Below are 26,450 nucleotides of genomic sequence, written 5' to 3'. Positions count from 1 at the left end.
CCCCGGCTGCCTCCAGGCCCCAAGAAAAGGCTAGGCCCCGGTGGGGGATGTTGCCCACCATTCACATAATGTAGGGCAGTTCTGTATTTACTAGACACCTGTCCACACTGTAACACAACCACCACCAGCTGCCAACTATAGCTGATGCACAGTGCTCTCCTGGACATCTACAACATTGTTGACTGCCATGATTTCTGCTCAGCTTGAATGTACATTCATCAGTGAACAGCACTCGGGCTCACTGGTCCCAAATCCAGTGTAGATTCTTACATGCCCAGGTAAGATTCCTGTGCCTGGTGGTGGGGTCAGGCACCCTGCAAGTCGTCTACTGCACAGTCTACACCAGCGGTGGCGAACCTATGGCACGGGTGCCAGATGTGGCACTCCGAACCCTCTCTGTGGGCACCCAGCACAGAATTTACCAGACAGGACTCAAGGTTTCCTCCTGCAGTTCAAGACAGCCCGGGACGAGCCACGCTCAGTGCCAGGACGACAGGAGGAGCGAGAAGGTGTGGACAGAGATGGATTATCTCTATTGGATCTCCTGCTTTGGGTCCCCTGATTCTTCCTCTTCAGGGGACACAGGAGGGAAGCTTCAATCCAAACGTCTCCTGCTCTATATTGTATTGGTGTACTGAGGACACCAATACGATTTAAACTTTTGATGAATAGGTTACTGCTCAAATTGTCATGTTGGCACTTTGCGACATAAAAGTAGGTTTTGGTTGTAGTTTGGGCACCCTGTATCTAAAAGGTTCGCCATCACTGGTCTACACTAATGGTATTGGTTTCAAATGGTCTGACATGACACTTGGTGCCTCCCAGCTCCCTTATGTGAGCCTGGAGTATTGTGATATTCATCATTCAGCCTTTCTGTGACTCTTCTGTGATTCTTTCTGCCTATGTCTCTCTGTGACTCTTCTGTATCTCTGGTACAACCTGCTGATGTCTCTCTGTGACTCTTCCAGTCTCTATATCTCTGGTACAACCTGCTGATGTCTCTCTGTGACTCTTCCAGTCTCTCTGTATCGCTGGTACAACCTGCTGATGTCTCTCTGTAACTCTTTCAGTCTCTCTGTATCTCTGGTACAATCTGCTGATGTCTCTCTGTGACTCTTCCAGTCTCTCTGTATCTCTGGTACAACCTGCTGATGTCTCTCTGTGACTCTTCGAGTCTCTCTGTATCTCTGGTACAACCTGCTGATGTCTCTCTGTGACTCTTCCAGTCTCTCTGTATCTCTGGTACAACCTGCTGATGTCTCTCTGTGACTCTTCGAGTCTCTCTGTATCTCTGGTACAACCTGCTGATGTCTCTCTGTGACTCTTCCAGTCTCTCTGTATCGCTGGTACAACCTGCTGATGTCTCTCTGTGACTCTTCCAGTCTCTCTGTATCTCTGGTACAACCTGCTGATGTCTCTCTGTGACTCTTCGAGTCTCTCTGTATCTCTGGTACAATCTGCTGATGTCTCTCTGTGACTCTTCCAGTCTCTCTGTATCTCTGGTACAACCTGCTGATGTCTCTCTGTGACTCTTCCAGTCTCTGTATCTCTGGTACAACCTGCTGATGTCTCTCTGTGACTCTTCGAGTCTCTCTGTATCTCTGGTACAACCTGCTGATGTCTCTCTGTGACTCTTCCAGTCTCTCTGTATCTCTGGTACAACCTGCTGATGTCTCTCTGTGACTCTTCGAGTCTCTCTGTATCTCTGGTACAACCTGCTGATGTCTCTCTGTGACTCTTCGAGCCTCTCTGTATCTCTGGTACAACCTGCTGATGTCTCTCTGTGACTCTTCCAGTCTCTGTATCTCTGGCACAACCTGCTGATGTCTCTCTGTGACTCTTCCAGTCTCTCTGTATCGCTGGTACAACCTGCTGATGTCTCTCTGTGACTCTTCCAGTCTCTCTGTATCTCTGGTACAACCTGCTGATGTCTCTCTGTGACTCTTCCAGTCTCTCTGTATCTCTGGTACAATCTGCTGATGTCTCTCTGTGACTCTTCCAGTCTCTCTGTATCTCTGGTACAACCTGCTGATGTCTCTCTGTGACTCTTCCAGTCTCTGTATCTCTGGTACAACCTGCTGATGTCTCTCTGTGACTCTTCCAGTCTCTCTGTATCTCTGGTACAACCTGCTGATGTCTCTCTGTGACTCTTCGAGTCTCTCTGTATCTCTGGTACAACCTGCTGATGTCTCTCTGTGACTCTTTCAGTCTCTCTGTATCTCTGGTACAATCTGCTGATGTCTCTCTGTGACTCTTCCAGTCTCTGGGTCTCTTGTACAACCTGCTGATGTCTCTCTGTGACTCTTCCAGTCTCTCTGTATCTCTGGTACAACCTGCTGATGTCTCTCTGTGACTCTTCCAGTCTCTCTGTATCTCTGGTACAACCTTCTGATGTCTCTCTGTGAGTCTTCCAGTCTTTGTATCTCTGGTACAACCTGCTGATGTCTCTCTGTGAGTCTTCCAGTCTTTGTATCTCTGGTACAACCTGCTGATGTCTCTCTGTGAGTCTTCCAGTCTTTGTATCTCTGGTACAACCTGCTGATGTCTCTCTGTGACTCTTCCAGTCTCTGTATCCCTGGTACAACCTGCTGATGTCTCTCTGTGACTCTTCCAGTCTCTGTATCTCTGGTACAACCTGCTGATATCTCTCTGTGTCTCTTCCAGTCTCTGTATCGCTGGTACAACCTGCTGATGTCTCTCTGTGACTCTTCCAGTCTCTGTATCTCTGGTACAACCTGCTGATGTCTCTGTGACTCTTCCAGTCTCTGTATCTCTGGTACAACCTGCTAATGTCTCTCTGTGACTCTTTCAGTCTCTCTGTATCTCTGGTACAACCTTCTGATGTCTCTCTGTGACTCTTCCAGTCTCTGTATCTCTGGTACCACCTGCTGATGTCTCTCTGTGACTCTCTTCCAGTCTCTGTAGCTCTGGTACAACCTGCTGATATCTCTCTGTGACTCTTCCAGTCTCTGTATCTCTGGTACAACCTGCTGATATCTCTCTGTGACTCTTCCAGTCTCTGTATCTCTGGTACAACCTGCTGATGTCTCTGTGACTCTTTCAGTCTCTGTATCTCTGGTACAACCTGCTGATGTCTCTCTGTGACTCTTCCAGTCTCTCTGTATCTCTGGTACAACCTGCTGATGTCTCTATGTGACTCTTCCAGTCTCTGTATCTCTGGTACAACCTGCTGATGTCTCTCTGTGACTCTTCCAGTCTCTGTATCTCTGGTACAACCTGCTGATGTCTCTCTGTGACTCTTCCAGTCTCTGTATCTTTGGTACAACCTGCTGATGTCTCTCTGTGACTCTTCCAGTCTCTGTATCTCTGATACAACCTGTTGATGTCTCTCTGTGACTCTTCCAGTCTCTGTATCTCTGGTACAACCTGCTGATGTCTCTCGGTGACTCTTCCAGTCTCTCTGTATCTCTGGTACAACTTGCTGATGTCTCTTTGTGACTCTTCCAGTCTCTCTGTATCTCTGGTACAACCTGCTGATGTCTCTCTGTGTCTCTTCCAGTCTCTCTGTATCTCTGGTACAACCTGCTGATGTCTCTCTGTGACTCTTTCAGTCTCTGTATCTCTGGTACAACCTGCTGATGTCTCTCTGAGTCTCTTCCAGTCTCTCTGTATCTCTGGTACAACCTTCTGATGTCTCTCTGTGACTCTTCCAGTCTCTGTAGCTCTGGTACCACCTGCTGATGTCTCTCTGTGACTCTTCCAGTCTCTGTATCTCTGGTACAACCTGCTGATATCTCTCTGTGACTCTTCCAGTCTCTGTAGCTCTGGTACAACCTGCTGATGTCTCTCTGTGACTCTTCCAGTCTCTGTATACCTGGTACCACCTGCTGATGTCTCTCTGTGAGTCTTCCAGTCTTTGTATCTCTGGTACAACCTGCTGATGTCTCTCTGTGAGTCTTCCAGTCTTTGTATCTCTGGTACAACCTGCTGATGTCTCTCTGTGACTCTTCCAGTCTCTGTATCCCTGGTACAACCTGCTGATGTCTCTCTGTGACTCTTCCAGTCTCTGTATCTCTGGTACAACCTGCTGATGTCTCTCTGTGACTCTTCCAGTCTCTCTGTATCTCTGGTATAACCTGCTGATATCTCTCTGTGACTCTTCCAGTCTCTGTATCTCTGGTACAACCTGCTGATGTCTCTCTGTGACTCTTCCAGTCTCTGTATCTCTGGTACAACCTGCTGATGTCTCCCTGTAACTCCTCCAGTCTCTGTATCTCTGGTACAACCTACTGATGTCTCTCTGTGACTCCTCCAGTCTCTGTATCTCTGGTAGAACCTGCTGATGTCTCTGTGACTCTTCCAGTCTCTTTATCTCTGGTACAACCTGCTGATGTCTCTCTGTGACTCTTCCAGTCTCTGTATCTTTGGTACAACCTGCTGATGTCTCTCTGTGACTCTTCCAGTCTCTGTATCTCTGGTACAACCTGCTGATGTCTCTCTGTGACTCTTCCAGTCTCTGTATCTCTGGTACAACCTGCTGATGTCTCTCTGTGACTCTCCCAGTCTCTGTATCTCTGGTACAACCTGCTGATGTCTCTCTGTGACTCTTCCAGTCTCTGTATCTCTGATACAACCTGCTGATGTCTCTCTGTGACTCTTCCAGTCTCTGTATCTCTGGTACAACCTGCTGATGTCTCCCTGTGACTCTTCCAGTCTCTGTATCTCTGATACAACCTGCTGATGTCTCTCTGTGACTCTTCCAGTCTCTGTATCTCTGGTACAACCTGCTGATGTCTCTCTGTGACTCTTCCAGTCTCTGTATCTCTGGTACAACCTACTGATGTCTCTCTGTGACTCTTCCAGTCTCTGCATCTCTGGTACAACCTGCTGATGTCTCTCTGTGACTCCTCCAGTCTCTGTATCTCTGGTAGAACCTGCTGATGTCTCTCTGTGACTCCTCCAGTCTCTGTATCTCTGGTAGAACCTGCTGATGTCTCTGTGACTCTTCCAGTCTCTGTATCTCTGGTACAACCTGCTGATGTCTCTCTGTGACTCTTCCAGTCTCTGTATCTCTGATACAACCTGCTGATGTCTCTCTGTGACTCTTCCAGTCTCTGTATCCCTGGTACAACCTGCTGATGTCTCTCTGTGACTCTTCCAGTCTCTGTATCTCTGGTACAACCTGCTGATGTCTCTATGTGACTCTTCCAGTCTCTGTATCTCTGGTACAACCTGCTGATGTCTCTCTGTGACTCTTCCAGTCTCTCTGTATCTCTGGTACAACCTGCTGATGTCTCTCTGTGACTCTTCCAGTCTCTGTATCTCTGGTACAACCTGCTGATGTCTCTCTGTGACTCTTCCAGTCTCTCTGTATCTCTGGTACAACATGCTGATGTCTCTGTGACTCTTCCAGTCTCTTTATTCCTGGTACAACCTGCTGATGTCTCTCTGTGACTCTTCCAGTCTCTGTATCTCTGGTACAACCTGCTGATGTCTCTCTGTGACTCTTCCAGTCTCTCTGTATCTCTGGTACAACCTGCTGATGTCTCTCTGTGACCCTTCCAGTCTCTCTGTATCTCTGGTACAACCTGCTGATGTCTCTCTGTGACTCTTCCAGTCTCTGTATCTCTGGTACAACCTGCTGATGTCTCTCTGTGACCCTTCCAGTCTCTGTATCGCTGGTACAACCTGCTGATGTCTCTCTGTGACTCTTCCAGTCTCTGTATCTCTGGTACAACCTGCTGATGTCTCTGTGACTCTTCCAGTCTCTGTATCTCTGGTACAACCTGCTGATGTCTCTGTGACTCTTCCAGTCTCTGTATCTCTGGTACAACCTGCTAATGTCTCTCTGTGACTCTTTCAGTCTCTCTGTATCTCTGGTACAACCTGCTGATGTCTATGTGACTCTTCCAGTCTCTGTATCTCTGGTACAACCTGCTAATGTCTCTCTGTGACTCTTCCAGTCTCTGTATCTCTGGTACAACCTGCTGATGTCTCTCTGTGACCCTTCCAGTCTCTGTAGCTCTGGTACAACCTGCTGATATCTCTCTGTGACTCTTCCAGTCTCTGTATCTCTGGTACAACCTGCTGATATCTCTCTGTGACTCTTCCAGTCTCTGTATCTCTGGTACAACCTGCTGATATCTCTCTGTGACTCTTCCAGTCTCTGTATCTCTGGTACAACCTGCTGATGTCTCTGTGACTCTTCCAGTCTCTGTATCTCTGGTACAACCTGCTGATGTCTCTCTGTGACTCTTCCAGTCTCTCTGTATCTCTGGTACAACCTGCTGATGTCTCTATGTGACTCTTCCAGTCTCTGTATCTCTGGTACAACCTGCTGATGTCTCTCTGTGACTCTTCCAGTCTCTGTATCTCTGGTACAACCTGCTGATGTCTCTCTGTGACTCTTCCAGTCTCTGTATCTTTGGTACAACCTGCTGATGTCTCTCTGTGACTCTTCCAGTCTCTGTATCTCTGATACAACCTGCTGATGTCTCTCGGTGACTCTTCCAGTCTCTCTGTATCTCTGGTACAACCTGCTGATGTCTCTCTGTGACTCTTCCAGTCTCTGTATCTCTGGTACAACCTGCTGATGTCTCTCTGTGTCTCTTCCAGTCTCTCTATCTCTAAATGAACATCCAATACTTATAAGCTCATCTCTCTGATTGATGACTCTCTGTTTGTTAGGTGTCAACCTGACCTCTTGATGTCCAAATGTGAGCAGCATGAATAGGAGGACTTTCGAAACACCAATTCTATTTATAGAGAACCTGCCATGGTGATTTGGGACATTAAACCTACACCAAGTCCATGTGGGCCTGTGGTTTAGTTTCCCAAATCAATTATGAGCTCAAGATTTCAGGCTCTGTCCCACCTGGTGGGAGGCATGTCCCTGCTTTGGTGTACAGTATGGAGGGGATCTGCTGGGGCAGCACAGTATGGAGGGGATCTGCTGGTTAGTAGAGTTTGGAGGAGAACAGCTGGGGGCACAGTATGCAGGGGAGCTGATGGGGCACAGTATGCAGGGGAGCTGATGGGGCACAGTATGCAGGGGAGCTGATGGGGCACAGTATGAAGGGGAGATGATGGGGGCACAGTTTAAAGGGAATCTGCTGGGCGGCACACTATGAAGGGGGTCTGTTCGGCAGCACAGTATGAAGGGGATCTGCTGGGGGGACAGTATGAAAGGGAATTGCGGGTGGCGCACAGTATGAAGGGGAATTGCTGGGGCACACATTATTAAGGGGAGCTGTTGCGCTGAAGCACAGAGTGAAAGTGAGCTGTCGGGGGGGGGGGGGGCAGGAAAAAGGGGATCTGCTGGGGGACACAGTAAGAAGGATAGCTGCTGCGCTGAAGTCCGCTGAAATGCACTCAAGGACACCGGCCTATTCCTGGTGAAGGTGAGTGCAAGCTCCGCAACACTTTTTGTTTTTTAAATGCGGCGTTTTTTCCGAATCCGTCTGGTTTTCATTCGGCCACGCCCCCCGATTTCTGTTGCGTGCACGCCGGCACCGATGCGCCACAATCCGATTGCGTGTGCCAAAATCCCGGGGCAATACAGGGAAAATCGGCGCAAATCGGAAATATTTGGGTAACACGTCGGGAAAACGCGAATCGGGCCCTTAGTAAATGACCCCCATTGATCTGTTCACATGAATACATCATCATAATATCACTAAAACTGAAATCATAACTAGATATCTGCTTTTCAGCTAGAAATTTTAATACGGTCACAACCTGCAAAATATAGCAAAAGCAGACGGTTTGTATTTATATATTGTACTCTGGAAAGGGTGAGATGTGTAATTGGCATTTACTGTATGTACTTCATTGAAAATCGAAACGTTGCACTTTTTTCTATGCCTGTGTGAATAAAGGTTTAACCTTTTTTCATCATATTGGATGCTGTGGCCTTCTCTCCTCTTTTTGCACATAGTACACACTGCACATAGTACACACACTGCACATAGTACACAGGACACTGCACATAGTACTATCTGCACATAGTACACAGGACACTGCACATAGTACACACTGCACATAGTACACAGGACACTGCACATAGTACACAGGACACTGCACATAGTACTATCTGCACATAGTACACACTGCACATAGTACACACACTGCACATAGTACACACAATGGGTGGCACAGTGGCTGAGTGAGTAGCACTTCTGCCTTGCAGCACTGGGGTCCCGGGTTCGATTCCCACTCAGGTCAACATCTGCAAAGAGTTTGTATGTGCTCTCCGTGTTTGCGTGGGTTTCCTCCAGGTATTCCGGTTTCCTCCCACACTCCAAAACATACTGTTAGGCTGTTTAGATTGTGAGCCCCATGGGGACAGGGACCAATTTGACATGCTTGTGCAGCACTGCGTAATCTGTGTGCGCTATATAAATAAAGAATTATTATTATTATTATTACACACCCTGCACATAGTGCACACTACACATAGTACACACCCTGCACATAGTACACGTTGCGCATAGTACACCATGCAAATAGTACACCCTGCACATAGTACACACACTGCACATGGTACACACACTGCACATGGTACACACCCTGCACATGGTACACACCCTGCACATAGTACACACAATGTACATAGTACACCCTGCACATAGTACACACCCTGCACATAGTACACACACTGCACATAGTACACACCCTGCACATAGTACACACTACACATAGTACACACCCTGCACATACTACACACCCTGCACATACTACACACCCTGCACATACTACACACACTGCACATACTACACACCCTGCACATAGTACACCCTGCACATAGTACACCCTGCACATAGTACACAACCTGCACATAGTACACACACTGCACCTAGTACACACTGCACATAGTACACAGGACACTGCACATAGAACACACTGTATATAGTACACACCCTGCACATAGTACACAATGCACATAGTACACAATGCACATAGTACACAATGCACATAGTACACACCCTGCACATGGTACACACCCTGCACATGGTACACACCCTGCACATAGTACACACCCTGTACATACTACACACACTGCACATACTACACACCCTGCACATAGTACACACCCTGCACATAGTACACACCCTGCACATAGTACACAGGACACTGCACATAGTACACACTGTATATAGTACACACCCTGTACATACTACACACCCTGCATAGTACACACCCTGCACATAGTACACACCCTGTACATAGTACACACTGCACATAGTACACACTGCACATAGTACACACGGCACATAGTACACACTGCACATAGTACACACTGCACATAGTACACACTATACATAGTACACCCTGCACATAGTACACACTATACATAGTACACACTGCACACAATACACACTGCACATACTACATATCTAGTGACTTGTGATGTAGAATCACTATATACCTGTATTAGACACGCTGATGGCATACGGGCAGCACGCTACTTTCTCTCCATGGAAAACCTGCCTCTTGATTTTACTGATTTCCTAATACAACTTTTGGAATTTATTCTCTACCATAATTTCTTTACGTTCGGCGGGTCCTTTTTCCTACGGCTCCAGGGGACAGCTATGGGGGCAGCATGCGCTCCCTCATATGCAAATTTGTTCCTGGGGCTGTGGGAGAGGGACCTTCTGGCGGGCGATCATCTGTCGTTAATGGACCGGGTCACGTTTTGGGCCCGGTACATTGACGACATTTTGATCGTCTGGAGAGGCAACCTGGAGGAATTGAGAAACTTCTTCTGTCAATTAAATAAGAACCCATACAACATCAAATTAACTTATGAAGTTCACAAGACCACTGTGACTTTCTTAGATGTGAAGTTAACAAAAGACAGTAATGGTTTTTTACAAACCAATGTATTTAGAAAGGAGACAGCGGTGAATGCATTATTACACGCTTCATCTTCTCATCCTCCCCAGACAATCCGCGCGATCCCTACTGGACAGTTCCTTAGGGTACGCAGAATCTGTTCCACGGATGAGGAGTTTGAGACGCAAGCAAAGGAATTAAAAATACGATTTCAACAGCGTGGGTATAGTAATCGATCAATAAAACAAGCATATTCAAGAGCGAAATCTACAACACGCCAAACTCTGTTACATGCGTTGCCTAAGACGTCTAACCCAGCTAAGGTAAGATTCATTACCGATTACCATTCACAATGGCAACATATGAGGGATGTTCTGCGAAAACATTGGTCGATTCTACAAACCGATCACACAATATCTCAATATATTAATGCCCAACCCAGCATTACGGCACGTCGCTCGAAAAACCTACGAGACCTACTGGTCCGTAGCCATTACGAGGCAGCTAAACCCAAAACCATTTTCAACTCTAGACCACCAGCATGGGGTTGCAGACCATGTGGCAGGTGCATTGCCTGTCCCAATATAGTATGTGCCACAACATTTCATGATTCCACAGGTACAAAAGAGTTCAAAATCACTCAAACAATCACCTGTAACACAAGGGCAGTCATATACTATGCTACCTGCCCATGTGGCATGATTTATGTAGGCCTCACTACACGCGAGTTAAAAATTCGCGTACGGGAACACATGAGAGACATCATTTCTGCGAAAAAAGATGATTACAACACTGAGGGCAGACCAATAGCCCAACATTTCAAAATCCATCACAATGCTGACCCTCGTGGTTTCTCTGTGCGGGGCATAGATAGAATTATGACCAATATCCGAGGAGGCCCTATACAAAAACGACTTGCGCAACAAGAATCACGATGGATTTGGGTATTGAACACACTTCAACCCAAATGATTAAATGAAACATTAAGCTTTGTTCCTTTTTTATAGAATCACATCTATTTCTGCTCTGTGTACCACACTCCACCGATCCTGACCTGAGTTATCCCTCAGGGTAATAGTGAGGTAACCACGTTTATGGTTCCCCCTCACTTTTTATGTGTTGTTGTATTTCTATGTTTTTAATTCATTTTCCAATTTGTCTTGCCACAGTTTCTCTCTGAGCCTTTCGAGTTCCCGTGTCAGATGTATGGGCGCTGCAGGAATTTTCCACCTCAGTGTTTTTACTCATTCGCCATATATTCCTTATGAACAACTATCTCCCATGAGTCTCGAGTGGACAATCTACTCTCTAAGCACGTGTTTTAACAATCAGAAAAATCGATCTTTTGTACAGCTGGGTCTTCTTCATTATAAATTCATCATAAATTTTCGTTTTGATGAACAAATGCACTAACTCTTTTGTACCATAATTTTATGTTTGTGTATGTAGCACACCTCCCCATTCACTCACCTCACCCCCTTCACTATCACGTCCGTCACTCCTTCACTTTCCCTCCTTAATTCACATCACAATAATTTCTTTTGTTTTTTCAAACAATTTGTATAATATGTAAGCATCAATTCACTTCATTGTTTGCATTTTTTGCATTTTAAAATTTGCATTTTAATAGCAATTAGCACTTTATACAGATATTTCCAGCTTGAATTGATCACTATGGGGGTCATTTACTAAGGGCCCGATTCGCGTTTTCCCGACGTGTTACCCGAATATTTCCGATTTGCGCCGCTTGTACATGAATTGCCCCGGGTTTTTGGCGCACGCGATCGGATTGTGGCGCATCGGGGCCGGCATGCACGCGACAGAAATCGGGGGGGCGTGGCCGAACGAAAACCCGACGTATTCGGAAAAACCGCCGCATTTAAAAACCGAAAATGTGTCGCTCGGGACCCGCTTACCTTCACTCAGACGGCCTCGGTGAATTCCGGCGCGTTAAAATGCTTTTCAGCGCAGCAGCGCCACCTGGTGGACGGCGGAGGAACTACCTTATTAAATCCCGGCCGGACCCGAATCCAGTGCAGAGAACGCGCCGCTGGATCGCGACTGGACCGGGTAAGTAAATGTGCCCCTATATGTTAGGTTTAGAATATTAATTCATAATAATGAAAAAGGATAGATTTTTTTCTATGCTGATCTCTATTCATCTTTAGTATTCATGGTATTATCGTTATCTTTACTTGAATCTTTTTATTATTTGTACTGTTACAAACAATTTTTCTATATCAATTTTTCTATATCTGTTTTAAACTGCACTATAATGTTAACCATAATACACCATTTGCATTTTCCTTATACAGTGGCTTGACGATGCTTCTCCCTCTGTATACACTTAATAAGTCCATTTGTAGGTTCTTTAAAGAATCTCTTTTTCACTCTAGGTACTTTAATATGAAATGTCTTTTAATGATCATGTACAATTGTCCATTTTCAATGCGTTTTTACGATAAAACTTACCTTTATTCATTCTCTAGCTGACCTCCCGTGATGCGCATGCGCGGCACGTTAAGTCTCGCGATACCCGTACATCACAGCGCACCTAACACTACCAGGCGAATCAAGCACTATGCGCACGCGCGGCATGCCCCGCATCACGCGATATTCTGGTGTCACTATGTGATCAACCACGTGGTCACGTGACAATTCATCCAGCACGCTCATTGGCTCTCAAAAGATTTTTAATGTGGCTCGCTGCCCTGAAGACTCTACCCCCAGACGAAGGCTGTGCAGCAGCCGAAACGCGCGTCGGGGCGTTTGACTTCCAGGCAGCGATCAGGTTTGTTATGGGTAAGCCGCTCTCATACTGTTGACAATTACATTTGTTACTTTTTGCTTACATGTTATCTCCTTGTGCTTCCCATTCCTTACTATGTATGTACTTCTATGGCTATTATAGCAACATCACTAACTTACATTGTCTAAATTACCTGATCTGTTTGCCTGGTTTTCAAACTGTTTTTTTGCCTTGTGTTCCCCCTGTCGTGGGGCCAAACTTTTTAACCAGTAAATTGTTTTATTAAATAAACTTTATTGAATACGCATTTATTTTGTATTATTCCATGCTTTCGTTTGGATCACACTCTTCCTAGATGTTAGGAGGTACAATTGGCTGTTAGTATCAATTACCAACATAGCTACATGGTGCCTACCCATATAGGGTTATAACACTTAACACAGAATAGCTATATGCTACAATACAATATAGTGCATAATATATTACATTTTACTTTACCCTATATTTCTGGCTTGTTCTAAACTCTTTTGTCAATAGTACACACACTGCACATAGTACACACCCTGCACATAGTACACCCTGCACATAGTACACGCTGCGGATAGTACACGCTGCGCATAGTACACACCGCACATTGTACAGTGTGTACTATGTGCAGTATGTACTATGTGCGGTGTGCACTATGTGCAGTATGTACTTAGTGCACACTGCACATAGTACACACTACACATAGTACACACTACACATAGTGCACACTACACATAGTGCACACTGCACATAGTACACCCGACACGTAGTACACACTACACGTAGTACACCCTACACTTAGTACACCCTGCACATAGTACACCCTGCACATAGTACACCCTGCACATAGTACACCCTGCACATAGTACATAGTACACCCTGCACATAGTACACACTACACATAGTACACCCTGCACATAGTACATAGTACACACTACACGTAGTACATCCTGCACATAGTACACCCTGCACATATTACACCCTGCACATAGTACACCCTGCACATAGTACACCCTGCACATAGTACATAGTACACCCTGCACATAGTACACACTACACATAGTACACCCTACACATAGTACATAGTACACCCTGCACGTAGTACACCCTGCACGTATTACACCCTGCACATATTACACCCTGCACACAGTACACCCTGCACATAGTACACCCTGCACGTAGTACACACTACACGTAGTACACACTACACGTAGTACACACTGCACATAGTACACCCTGCACATAGTACACCCTGCACATAGTACACCCTGCACGTAGTACACACTACATGTAGTACACACTACACGTAGTACACACTGCACATAGTACACCCTGCACATAGTACACCCTGCACGTAGTACACACTGCACGTAGTACACACTGCACGTAGTACACACTGCACATGGTACACACTACACACTGCACTGTTCTTAGTAAATGTGGGCCGCTGTGTATTATGTAGAGCAGCAGATGTTCTTCCGTGTGTCCTGGGAGCAACCATTGGCGGTCGCTCCATCACAGCCGCTGCAGACAGGTGTTTCTTGTAACCATTTTCACTTTTAATGAACATGAGAAAAACTTTTAGGATTCTTCAGCCGAAGGGAAAAAAAACAAGAAGAAGTATGTGTGTTTTTCAGCTTTTATTTGGCAGGAGATGACACATGGAGAGCAGAAAACATGACGTCTCCCCACCCACCGCAATCCCACACAACTGCAAGACAAAACAAGATCCAGGATCCTTCTACAAGGGACAAGCGCAACGTCTGGCGGCAAAGTGACAGCGCCGGCAGCTCATGGCGAAGACTTTACTACAACTGAAGGGGGTGCGCTCCATTGTATCTAACATGAAAACAAATGAAGCAGATTAAAGGGAACCTGTCAGCAGCTCTGACCATGCAGAATACAGAAGGCAGGTAGGTAGGTAACAGCCCTGGAGAGATGATAAAGCCCTTAACAATCGTGTTGTTTAATCCCTTAATAATTCATTTATGTATATAGCGCACACAGATGACGCAGCGCTGCACAGAGCATGACAGATCAGTCCCTGTCCCCATTGGGCTCACAATCTAATCAACCTACCAGTATGTTTTGGAGTGTGGGAGGAAACCGGAGGACCCGGAGGAAACCCACACAAACACATAGAGAACATGCAAACTCCTTACAGATGTTGACCTGGATGACTTGCACCAAGGACCCCAGTGCTGCAAGGCTGTAGAGCTAACCACTGAGCCACCGTGCTGTCCCTTAAATACCATGGCCAGTACCGATCTTAGCATCTTACAGATTTGCCAGACATACTGACACTCCAATCAGGCCAAAACAATTGCCTACAGTATCCTTGGGTTTCTTATAATGGTCTAAAACAGTTTTTAAAAATTGCTCTCAAAAAGTCATTCACCCCCAAAAAACATTTTTCTTGCAAAATAAAAAAAATCCCTCAGTCAAAACTTCAAAGGAGACATTTAAAAGATCCGAATTTTAGAATCAAGGGATGGTTTTTTATAACACAAGTGGTAAAACAATAAAATACAATGTATCATATACAGTGACCCCCCCCCCCTCCTCCATTAACCCCTTACCAGACCCTTCAACCCCATAATGGATTGTAGCACCCATGTCCCAATTGCTACTTTGTTGGCTGTTTTGCCACGCAAAAAATTGCCTGGTATCTCCACGATCGCACAGACCCAAAGAATAAGGGGGAGGGGGTCATTTGGTAAACAGGGGCCCAGGGGGCCCAAAAGAAAATGGTGGAAATGTGTCTGGTTTTTTTTTTTGTCAATTTCACTGCAATTCTGATTATTTTTTCCAGCTTCCCAGTACACGGCCAGGAAATTAAATATCATCACTAGGAAGGACAATTTGTTATCTGAAAACAAGCCTCCTACTGCTCCGTACACCGGAAAATAAAAAAGTTACCCATTTTTGAAAGGGGGGAGTGAAAAATTGCAAACACAAATACAAAAAAGGGCCCCCAAATTATAAATTATAGTAATATGACTCCGCAAATCAATCCAGAGCCGAGCTCAGCAAATAGAACCAGCACCAGTGTCGCAGACGCACCCGTGTGCCTCCCTGTGCCCCCCTCGCTCCAGCAGCACGCCGAAGCAAGTCCAACCCGCTTTGCGACGGGCTCTGGTGAAAACCGGGTGCCACTTAGACACTTAGATTTAGACTCCGCTTCCAGGCGTCATCATCCGCTGTGGTACAGCCGGTCCACTACCACTGATCCTGACAACCAGAACCAGGCTCTGTACAGATGCAAATCACAGGACCGGGCTACATATAGAAATAATCACAACTGGTCCCCATAAAGAAATATATAATAATATAAGAATTTTCTTTGTTAAGGAGCTGTGTATCTAATCCTATCATGTGTGATACTGGCTGCTGAGCTGTGTATCTAATCCTATCATGTGTGATACTGTCTGCTGAGCTGTGTATCTAATCCTCTCCTGTGTGATACTGACTGCTGAGCTGTGTATCTAATCCTATCCTGTGTGATACTGACTGCTGAGCTGTGTATCTAATCCTATCATGTGTGATACTGACTGCTGAGCTGTGTATCTAATCCTATCCTGTGTGATACTGACTGCTGAGCTGTGTATCTAATCCTATCGTGTGATACTGACTGCTGAGCTGTGTATCTAATCCTATCATGTGTGATACTGACTGCTGAGCTGTGTATCTAATCCTATCCTGTGTGATACTGGCTGCTGAGCTGTGTATCTAATCCTATCATGTGTGATACTGACTGCTGAGCTGTGTATCTAATCCTATCATGTGTGATACTGGCTGCTGAGCTGTATATCTAATCCTATCATGTGTGATACTGACTGCTGAGCTGTGTATCTAATCCTATCATGTGTGATACTGACTGCTGAGCTGTGTATCTAATCCTATCCTGTGTGATACTGACTGCTGAGCTGTGTATCTATTCCTATCATGTGTGATACTGACTGCTGAGCTGTGTATCTAATCCTATCATGTGTGATACGGACTGCTGAGCTGTGTATCTAATCCCATCTTGTGTGATACTGACCGCCGAGCTGTGTATCTAATCCTATCCTGTGTGATATTGTCTGCTGAGCTGTGTATCTAATCCTATCCTGTGTGATACTGTTTGCAGAGCTGTGTATCTAATCCTATCATGTGTGATACTGACTGCTGAGCTGTGTATCTAATCCCATCCTGTGTGATACTGACTGCTGAGCTGTGTATCTAATCCTATCATGTGTGATACTGACTGCTGAGCTGTGTATCTAATCCCATCCTGTGTGATACTGACTGCTGAGCTGTGTATCTAATCCTATCCTGTGTGATACTGACTGCTGAGCTGTGTATCTAATCCTATCCTGTGTGATACTGACTGCTGAGCTGTGTATCTAATCCTATCCTGTGTGATACTGACTGCTGAGCTGTGTATCTAATCCTATCCTGTGTGATACTGACTGCTGAGCTGTGTATCTAATCCTATCCTGTGTGATACTGACTGCTGAGCTGTGTATCTAATCCTATCCTGTGTGATACTGACTGCTGAGCTGTGTATCTAATCCCATCCTGTGTGATACTGACTGCTGAGCTGTGTATCTAATCCTATCCTGTACGATACTGACTGCTAAGATGTGTATCTAATCCTATCCTGTGTGAAACTGCCTGCTGAGCTGTGTATCTAATCCCATCCTGTGTGATACTGACTGCTGAGCTGTGTATCTAATCCTATCCTGTGTGATACTGTTTGCTGAGTTGTGTATCTAATCCTATCCTGTGTGATACTGACTGCTGAGCTGTGTATCTAATCTTATCCTGTGTGATACTGACTGCTGAGCTGTGTATCTAATCCCAGCATGTGTGATACTGACTGCTGAGCTGTGTATCTAATCCTATCCTGTGTGATACTGTTTGCTGAGTTGTGTATCTAATCCTATCCTGTGTGATACTGACTGCTGAGCTGTGTATCTAATCTTATCCTGTGTGATACTGACTGCTGAGCTGTGTATCTAATCCCAGCATGTGTGATACTGACTGCAGAGCTGTGTATCTAATCCCAGCATGTGTGATACTGACTGCTGAGCTGTGTATCTAATCCTATCCTGTGTGATACTGTTTGCTGAGTTGTGTATCTAATCCTATCCTGTGTGATACTGACTGCTGAGCTGTGTATCTAATCTTATCCTGTGTGATACTGACTGCTGAGCTGTGTATCTAATCCCATCATGTGTGATACTGACTGATGAGCTGTGTATCTAATCCCATCATGTGTGATACTGACTGATGAGCTGTGTATCTAATCCCATCATGTGTGATACAGTCTGCTTATCTGTGTATCTAATCCTATCCTGTGTGATACAGTGTACACTACCATCTAATGTGCAGTGTTTTCTACAGTTAGACAGCCTTACAGAATGGAATTGTCTTCTGTAGTTTGTCCACCAGGTGTCGCTGTGGCTCCTTTATACTAATCTTTGTATTGGAAGTGAAGGCTTTGTTCAGACAGGGGAATCATGCAGTATGTGTCCATTGTACTGTGTTATACATGAGCTGAGACATGTATACCGCCATAACCTGTATACCCCCATAACCTGTATACCGCCATAACCTGTATACCCCCATAACCTGTACACCGCCATAACCTGTATACCACCATAACCTGTATACCGCCATCAGACTAATGCTTCAGCTATAGCTCTGTACAGCCATGTCTGTGGTGCACTCCGGGGTACTTGAGGACCACCACAGTGACTGGATGATGATTGGACCTCCAGTATTGTTACATGCTGTTTCCCGGAGTCGCTGTGCAGTAGCTGGTGTATGTATACAGTACATCCAATAATCCAAGTATACATCCAATAATAATATTAAACATTTAATCATGTAGCGCCATCATATTCTGCAGCGATGTACAGATCATGGGGGAAATATACAAATAATTTAAGACAGGACAATAACATGTCCAGTAGCGATGGTCTTGCTCGCAAGAGCTTACAATCCAAGCGCTACATCAGGGGCCTCTCATCCTACCAAGCAGTAACCCAATCTGCTAATGAGGTGCCACCATCCAAAAAGCTTCTGATATATGGCTGCCTCTTACATCTAGTCAATTGTTTTGCCACATTTTAGGGCCTTTTAATGGGTCAGACATTAACTCGCAGTATAGTTACTTATAGACAGGGTCGGACTATGTGCAGGTCACCTGGGGCACGAGCCCTGGGGCCCCCACTAGTGAGGAGAAAGAGGGGGGCCTCCACCATCCTGCTTTTCTCAACTCCTGCTTTATAATCAGCAATATCCAAATAAATTGGGGTCCCCCACCAGTTTTATCACCCAGCGGCCCCCACCACCCTTAATCTGCCAGACCAGACATCAACATGAAAGGAGTGTGATTTAAAGTGAATAGTTTTGAAGTCTTCAAACAATCTATATGAGTAATCACACAGGTTTCCCACTCACATTTTTTTTACTGCTACTGTGTTGCCATGCCGATTTTTTTCGTTGTAGGCGTCTGAAATTAAATGAATTTAACACGCACCTACACACAGTGGAGGCGGCCATTTTGTGGGCAGAACCACTATTCCGGCAGGGTACATCATTATGTGACTGCTCTTTGTATTTCACAGACTAAGCAACAGCTTTATTTCTAATTTCTAATTTATTTCCTAAAGTGGCCCCATGACCCCCGTTGACCTAGAAGAGAGGACACGTGTCCGGAACGTACTAAGATCAGGTTACAGGTTGTAGCCAAAATGGTCTGAAAATGTATGTGAGATGAAGATCCAAAAAAGTTGGATCCAAGTGAGCACTTGGAGCACTTGATGGTAGGGTTCGGCTGCCTGACCCAGACATATTGCCAGATCAATGGCTGAACAGCTAATTGGGCATTGGGGCTCATTTACTTACCCGGTCCTGTCACGATCCGCGGTACGTTGTCTGTCGAGGATTCGGAGCTGCCGCGATTCACGAAGCTTGTGCTCCCGAGTTCCTGCAGGTGTCGCTTCCCCGCTGAGGTCCGCCGGAGTTCACCTTCTTCTTCCCGGTGCATGTAAGTGCTGATCTTGCGACACAAATCCTTTTTCAAATTCCGGGTTTTGTCCGAATCCGTCGGGTTGTCCGACGGCCCATTCCCCCGGTTTCCGTTGAGGCGCCAATATCCGATCGCGTACGCCAAAATCCCGGGGCAATTCGGTGCAAAAAATAAATTGTCGGGAAACAAGACAAAAATGCGTCCGTCGGACCCTTAGTAAATGGGCCACAATATGCCCGGGTCAGGTAGCCGAACCCAAACCCGACCAACAGGTCCATTCATCTCTACTGCTCACCATAAGAGACCTTCCCCAAAGATCATGGTCCCTGATGGACTGGAACTGACTGTATCGTCCATGTAAACGCTCATTGTATCGGCGTCCTCAGCGTGTGTGACCATTGAGGCCAGTGATTTGTCACATCTATGATGGATGTGTCCTCATCCCTTCAGGACTGGAGGGGGGGGGGTCCCTTAGTAGTGTTTTTTTAAGGTTATTTTCCCTTCTTGTGAAGGCCACCGACAGCTCAATATGGCGGAACCTTATCTGTGTCACCAATGTTTCTCATCACACAGAGGTTCCTGCAAAAGGCGACCACATTGGGTTTACATGGTCCCTAAGGTCCTGAACCTTAAGAATATAGTATTTGGGTCAGCAGGGAGATCTTACCAGGCGCCTTCTATGGTGCAGGCACCGGGATGATGTCACCGTGTTCCACAAAACTGCGGCTACAAATAGTCTGGGGCCTGTATGATAATGGGAAGGGAATATGATCAGATGGGGCCCTTTAATCAGAAGAAATCGAATATTTCTTCAATGCTTCCCCCTCCCGGAAGTAAAAATAAGCAAATGAAATCTAATCCATTGAAAGAAAGACAAGTTTCATAAAGAAATTTTATCATAAAAATTAGTGCCTTAAGATTCGTGACGAGCGGGCGGAAGAGGCGTTTGGGGTTTGGCCGATCCTGGTTCGGATAGCAGCCGATCGTGGGTGTTAACCCTTTAGATGCAGACGGTACAGGTCACAAAATGTAACACCTGCGATCAGTGTTGGCTTCTATCTGGGGTGTTAACCCTTTAAATGCTGCGGCACTGGCATTTATATGTCGCCGGTGTCTTTGCATTTAGAGGGTGAACACACACACGATCGGCCGGTATCCAAACCAAACTTGGTGCTGGGCGTGGGTGAACGTCGAACCTGAACCTAAACTTCTGGCTGAAGTCCGGGTTCAGGGAACTGAAGCTGCAGTGTCCGGCACAGACCTGAACATTTCGGTTTGGGTCTGCTCATCCCTACTTAAGATGTCAAATAGGCCCCTGTACTGCTAGTGCCGTCATAGTATCATAGTTTATACGTTTGAAGAAAGACACTTGTCCATCAAGTTCAACCAAGGAAGGGAAGGGATTGGATGAGGAAGGGATTTGGGGGAAACAATTCTATATAACAGAACCATCAATGTTATTTAGGTGTAAAAAGGCATCTAGACCCTTCTTGAAGCTCTCTGCTGTCCCTGCTGTGACCAGCGCCTGAGGCAGGATATTCCACAGATTCACAGTTCGCAGAGTAAAAAAGCCCTGTTGCCTCTGGTGATTAAACCTTGTTTTCTCCAGACGGAGACAGTGCCCCCTCTTGTCCATTAGAAGTTGTGTTGTGCAAAACATGGCTCCCGTATGGCCAATACTCTACAGAGGCAGCTGAACAATCGGGGTACCAGGTGTCCTACCCCCTACTAATGACCCGGCCCATAGTAGCACAGGGAACCCCTTTAGGCTCGACCATAAGGGGCACTAGAAGAGGTTCGGCCCAGCGCACTGTACAACCGATCCAAGGCTCGGATACAGACACAAGGCCCCGATTACCCCTCCCGTATATAAACAATAATAGTTTGGGCTTTCTGACTCTCAGCTTGAGGTTTGTCTCTGTGTAAAGAGCAGCGGCGTGAAATTACGCCCATTGTATGAGGGGGCGCCGGCTGCTAACACCCTACAGTGCAGATTACTTTTAATTATGTGACATAGAGCCCGTTCCAGTAGATTATTGAAAATTGCATCTCATTTGGTCGCCGGTGTCTTATCAGCGTGACCCGGAGAACAGTGGCGGGTTTTAATAAGCCGTCTCCGCTCCGTGTCTGCCTGGTGTTTATCGCGCTCTTATCACCCCCTATCAGGAGGCGGCTCTGCTATCTCTCCCTCTTATTACATGCTGATTTTATATAGAAAGGCATCCAAGCGTCTCAGGCCTAGATACCCGTTTTTAAGAATTACTGCCCATAAAAATTTTTTTTTTTTTTAATTTTTGATGCAACGGGTCTAGGATCTTTTTCATAAAACCTGAAAGTTACTTAAAGGGTTTCTCCATTCATTACAAGTTAGGCCCTATCCACAGGATCTCGAGATCTCATCTCTTTGGCAACTATTGCTGAGTACAGCGCTTGCTTATCTCTGTCAACGCCATAGAGATGAATGGAGCAGCGCATGTCCGACTGCTCTCTGCATCCCAAGCACAACAGGGTTAATACGGACCCCCGTTCTCAAAATCCATAGGGGTCTCATCACTGAGACACCCACCGATCAGCACGTTAGACCCTATCCTGTCGAGAGGGCCTAACTTGCTATGGATAGAGAACCCCTTTAGAGGAAATCGACCACCAAAATCCATCCTGTTAAACCTGAGACATTACTTATAGATCCAGGCACTGTGACCGTGGGAATTTTCTTATATTTGTTATCCATTGTCCTCCTTCCTTGTAAAATCAACTTTTAGAATTATGCTAATGAGCCTGAAGGGCTCCCGGGGTGTAACTCCTCATTGCAGATTCACAGGCTGTTACAGTGTGAAAAGAGCACTTCCCGCCTTCAACTGTGTGAGATCACAACAGGCAGAGAGAGTGGAAGTGTTGAGGGGGGAGGGTGGCAGAAAGTGTAACAGCCTGTGAAGCTACATCACGTAGGGACTGTGGTAACACCCCCACCTTCATTTGCATAATTATAACAGTTGATTTAAGAAGGAAGGAGGCCATGGATAACAAATAAAAGATATAAATAAAGATTATTATTATTATTATTATCACAGCCACAGTGCCCGGATCTATAAGTAAGTGCCCCTGGTTTATCATGCTTGAATTTTCTGGTAGATTTCCTGTAATTTTTGCATTGTTACCTTTTGAACAATCTCAGATGGTGATCATGGCTGATATTCAATGAGGTCTGCAAAAATATAGGGGTTCGCCGCATTGGGTGCAACAACACGGAGGAAGTAGTTGCAGAAGGACCCTGGCGATGAACGCCACTGTGCCACGTGCAGCCACGTGACTGGTGAATTCATAGGAACAATTCTCAATCATTTTCCCTTTAGGAACAGGTATTTGAAGGGGAAAATAGATATTTACTAGAAACACGTCGCCAGAGACTTTTATATTCCATCTGATGCTGATTGTTTTGGCCATGGACACGTTTGTGCACCTACCTCTTGGTCCAGGGGAGTTCACACCTGATGGACATTTGGGTTTTTCCCAAATTTGCTGTATTCACAATTGATGAGATGTAGGGAGCTGTGAGGAGGGGACCCAGCCCTGGCTTCCAGCACCTTCTCCCTACATCTCATGTTCCGTTTTTACGGCCACTCTCCACCCGGCGGTGGTTCCATGCACTTTCGGAGGCGCTGGCTCCACCAGTTACTTTGCTGACTTGTTTATGTGATGGAATTGGGTTTGCAGTGAATCATTTGCCTCGTGATCAGGGAAAGAGCTGTCGCTGGTGACACAAATATGTGTCAGGGTGTAGGAGTGAAATCCTCTGACTCATCCGTGTAGAAACGATAAAAATACCGGCTGCCTAAGGCCAAAACTTTTCACAGTCACGTCTCCTTCCTGCTGTAACACTGACTATTTATAAGATATTATGGAGCGTGACCTTACACGAGAGGCCCAGATCTGTACGGGATAAGAGTGGGTTCCCTTATTGGTCTGTATCTGATGTAACAAATAATTTTGGGGGTGTCGCGTCTCAGTTCCAGAGGTCAAAGTCTCATAGTCAAAAATGAAGATCCCTTTAAGGGCGTCTTGATGCTGTTTATTACTGCCATGGGCTGTCACATGGACCTAACTAACAAACCTATTACTGTGAATACAAATGGTGACTTTTTAGGGCACCAGTGGTCGGTGATTTAAGTAAAAGGAAATGTCCAGGATGTGCCGAGAGCTCCGACGTCCACCACATTTCTTGTATGCCAGTTTATTATGACGATAGATATTGATTGAACTCATAATCGGTGTAGCGTTCAACCACCATTTCACTGGTGGTCGTGGAAAATCTGAGTAGTGCACCTTAATTAATGTGATCGGCTAGGGACAGGGCCGGATTAAGGTTGGTGGGGGCCCCTGGGCGCAAAATCTGGTGGAGGCCCCCACTGTGTGCAGCGTGCATACACGTCTTCCTGCACACTATCCACGCAGTAACACCGCTACATACAGCTGCCTCATCCCCAGTAACACAGCTACATACAGCCGCCTCACCCCCAGTAGCACAGCTACATACAGCCGCCTCGCCCCCAGTAACACAGCTACATACAGCCGCCTCACCCCCAGTCACTCAGCTACATACAGCCGCCTCACCCCCAGTAACACAGCTACATACAGCCGCCTCGCCAGTAACACAGCTACATACAGCCGCCTCACCCCCAGTAACACAGCTACATACAGCCGTCTCATCCATATTAACACAGCTACATACAGCCGCCTCACCCCCAGTAACACAGCTACATACAGCCGTCTCATCCATATTAACACAGCTACATACAGCCGCCTCATCCGTAGTAACACAGCTACATACAGCCACTTCATCCGTAGTAACACATCTACATACAGCCGCCTCACCCCCAGTAACACAGCTACATACAGCCGCCTCACCCCCAGTAACACAGCTACATACAGACGCAACGCCCCCAGTAACACAGCTACATACAGCCGCCTCACCCCGAGTAACACAGCTACATACAGCCGCATCACCCCCAGTAACACAGCTACATACAGCCGCATCACCCCCAGTAACACAGCTACATACAGCCGCATCACCCCCAGTAACACAGCTACATACAGCCGCATCACCCCCAGTAACACAGCTACATACAGCCGCATCACCCCCAGTAACACAGCTACATACAGCCGCCTCGCCCCCAGTAACACAGCTACATACAGCCGCCTCGCCCCCAGTAACACAGCTACATACAGCCACCTCGCCCCCAGTAACACAGCTACATACAGCGGCATCACCCCCAGTAACACAGCTACATACAGCGGCATCACCCCCAGTAACACAGCTACATACAGCCGCATCACCCCCAGTAACACAGCTACATACAGCGGCATCACCCCCAGTAACACAGCTACATACAGCCGCATCACCCCCAGTAACACAGCTACATACAGCCGCATCACCCCCAGTAACACAGCTACATACAGCCGCATCACCCCCAGTAACACAGCTACATACAGCCGCATCACCCCCAGTAACACAGCTACATACAGCCGCCTCATCCCCAGTAACACAGCTACATACAGCCGCATCACCCCCAGTAACACAGCTACATACAGCCGCCTCGCCCCCAGTAACACAGCTACATACAGCCACCTCGCCCCCAGTAACACACCTACATACAGCCACCTCGCCCCCAGTAACACACCTACATACGGCCGCCTCACCCCTAGTAACACAGCTTCATACAGCCGCCTCGCCCCCAGTAACACAGCTACATACAGCCGCCTCGCCCCCAGTAACACAGCTACATACAGCCGCATCACCAGTAACACAGCTACATACAGCCGCCTCATCCCCAGTAACACATCTACATACAGCCGCCTCGCCCCCAGTAACACAGCTACATTACAGCCGCCTCACCAGTAACACAGCTACATACAGCCGCCTCGCCCCCAGTAACACAGCTACATTACAGCCGCCTCACCAGTAACACAGCTACATACAGCCGCCTCGCTCACAGTAACACAGCTACATACAGCCGCCTCGCCCCCCAGTAACACAGCTACATACGGCCCCCTCACCCCCAGTAACACAGCTACATACAGCCGCCTCACCCCCAGTATTACAGCTACATACAGCCGCCTCATCTCCAGTAACACAGCTACATACAGCCACCTCACCCCCAGTAACACAGCTACATACAGCCGCCTTATCCCCAGGAATACAGCTACATACAGCCGCATCACCCCCAGTAACACAGCTACATACAGCCGCATCACCCCCAGTAACACAGCTACATACAGCCGCCTCATCCCCAGTAACACAGCTACATACAGCCGCATCACCCCCAGTAACACAGCTACATACAGCCGCCTCACCCCCAGTAACACAGCTACATACAGCCACCTCGCCCCCAGTAACACACCTACATACAGCCACCTCGCCCCCAGTAACACACCTACATACAGCCGCCTCACCCCTAGTAACACAGCTTCATACAGCCGCCTCGCCCCCAGTAACACAGCTACATACAGCCGCCTCGCCCCCAGTAACACAGCTACATACAGCCGCATCACCAGTAACACAGCTACATACAGCCGCCTCATCCCCAGTAACACATCTACATACAGCCGCCTCGCCCCCAGTAACACAGCTACATTACAGCCGCCTCACCAGTAACACAGCTATATACAGCCGCCTCGCCCCCAGTAACACAGCTACATTACAGCCGCCTCACCAGTAACACAGCTACATACAGCCGCCTCGCTCACAGTAACACAGCTACATACAGCCGCCTCGCCCCCCAGTAACACAGCTACATACGGCCCCCTCACCCCCAGTAACACAGCTACATACAGCCGCCTCACCCCCAGTATTACAGC

The 26,450-nt window shown here is 46.8% G+C and overlaps 1 long non-coding RNA gene across 1 annotated transcript in view; it reads left to right on the top strand.

Moving 5' to 3' along the window:
* Positions 1 to 14,215: 14,215 nt before the first annotated feature.
* The window catches only part of LOC140122703 (uncharacterized), a 30,668-nt gene continuing 18,433 nt past the window's right edge, over positions 14,216 to 26,450 (top strand). Inside the window, exon 1 of the long non-coding RNA XR_011854357.1 lies at positions 14,216 to 14,491. This is a non-coding gene — a long non-coding RNA (uncharacterized lncRNA). The remainder of the gene's footprint in view (positions 14,492 to 26,450) is intronic.

Source organism: Engystomops pustulosus, chromosome 3 (assembly GCF_040894005.1).
Source record: "Engystomops pustulosus chromosome 3, aEngPut4.maternal, whole genome shotgun sequence".
Taxonomy (NCBI): Eukaryota; Metazoa; Chordata; class Amphibia; order Anura; family Leptodactylidae; genus Engystomops; species Engystomops pustulosus.
This window is presented reverse-complemented; position numbering and strand designations above follow the sequence as displayed.